Here is a 1,352-nt window from a genome sequence, read left to right on the forward strand (position 1 = left end):
TCCATTGATCAGAATGCTGTTTATTGGTCCAGAGGTGAGGATTTTTGTTTTCTTTACATTGAGTTGTAATCCATACGAAAGGCTGTGCTCTTTGATCTTCATCAGTAAATATTTTAAGTCCTCGTCACTTTCAGCAAGCAAGGTTGTATCATCTGCATATCTCAGGTTGTTAATAAGTCTTCCTCCAATCCTGACGCAAGCACAATTACAACAACAAAACAACAACAACAAATACAATAAGTACTATCATAGCTGCATATACAGGGGTCCCTTGGTGTTTAACGCTAAACATCTAAAAATATGTTTGATTCTAATTACCAAAAAATAGCAACTATGAAAATCGAGGGCTACATTAAAAACAAAAAGTTGCCGTCAGGTCAATTCCAATTCATAGGGACCCAGTGTGTGTCAGGATAGAACTGGCATTGAGTGTGTTCCATAGACTTTTCGGCAGATGCTTTTTAACAAGGAAATCACCTGGATTTCCTTCCAAAGTTACATCTGGGAGGACTCAAACTGCCAATCTTTAGGTTACACCCAAGCACGTTAATAAATTCCATCATCCAAAGACTATTAAAAGCTGAGGTGATGGGGAGTTAAAAGACCTGACTTTGAAGCCCTGGTGGTGCTGTGGGTTAGGTGCTGGGCCGCTAGCCACAAGTTTGTTGGTTCAAACCCAGGGAGAAAGATGAGGCTGTCTGCTCTCATACAGATTTGCAGCCTTGGAAACCCTAAGGAGCAATTCTACTCTGTCCTATATAAGGTCATTGAGTCAGAACCTGCTCTAAGGCAGAGGGTTTCTTTTTTTGTTTGGGGGTCTTTTGGGGTCTTGGTGGTGGTGGTGGTGGTTCTAAGCCCAGATCTTTCAGAAGCTGTGTGATTTGGGGTGATCTGTCTTAGCTCTGTTACATGGGGATTCTTCTCTAGAAAAGGACAAGGTTAACAGTATACCTTCCCAACTAACAACAGTCAATTACTCCAAAGGTCCCTCACAATGCTGTTTTATTCTTGGTGTTACATCAGGGTCATGTCAGCTCTGACCCAGCCAGGACTCCTGTGGAAAGGTGTGAAAGGACTCATTCCATTCTCTTTGCTGACAAGGATAAATGAACAAGTTCCATTGCCCTGACCCACACCGTGAGCCTCTCCTGGACGTGCGATCTCAGGCCTGCACCTCCCAAAGAACATTTTTCATCTTGCCGCTTCTGTCTGTTTAAATTATGAGATTCAACCATGCCCTCCTTGCTGGCCACCTTCTCCTCTCTGCTGAATGCTGAGAGGTCTGCTTCCTTTGGCCCTTGCTTTTGGAGCAGCTGATGGGAGCTCCAATCTGGCTGTGCATGGGTTTTCAC

Source organism: Chrysochloris asiatica, unplaced genomic scaffold, assembly GCF_000296735.1.
Source record: "Chrysochloris asiatica unplaced genomic scaffold, ChrAsi1.0 scaffold00166, whole genome shotgun sequence".
In the NCBI taxonomy this organism is placed as follows: Eukaryota; Metazoa; Chordata; class Mammalia; order Afrosoricida; family Chrysochloridae; genus Chrysochloris; species Chrysochloris asiatica.